This window comes from Varanus komodoensis, unplaced genomic scaffold (genome assembly GCF_004798865.1).
Source record: "Varanus komodoensis strain SLA01 unplaced genomic scaffold, ASM479886v1 scaffold81, whole genome shotgun sequence".
Taxonomy (NCBI): Eukaryota; Metazoa; Chordata; class Lepidosauria; order Squamata; family Varanidae; genus Varanus; species Varanus komodoensis.
In genome coordinates this window covers 1,234,386-1,234,747 of record NW_025336495.1, presented here as the reverse complement: position 1 = coordinate 1,234,747, position 362 = coordinate 1,234,386, and positions in this window count along the sequence as shown.

Genomic DNA, 362 nt, shown 5'->3' with positions numbered 1-362 from the left:
CCCACAGGCGGGCCTCGGAGGTCGCTCCGTGGAGAAAGGGGCGGGCCCAAACGGGGGCACTGTTCCAGGCACTTCACCCATGCCCCGGGGAACTCTGCACAGCCTGCCTCCCGGACTGCATCCCCGGCCCTGCCGGGCGAGCAGGACGAAGCCCGGCCCGAGTCCGGGGCCCTTGCGCAAGCGGCCCCGGGCGCGGAGCGACGAAGAAGCACCTCCGCCGCCGGGCCGGGCCGGGCCTCGCCGCTTCTCCCCCCCGGCCCGCCAGCGCGGAAGCGGCGGCGGCCTCGGACCCGGGGCAGCCCGGGGCCGCCGCCGCAGCTCCGCAATCCCGCGCCCGGGGCGGGCGGGCGGACGGGCGGGCT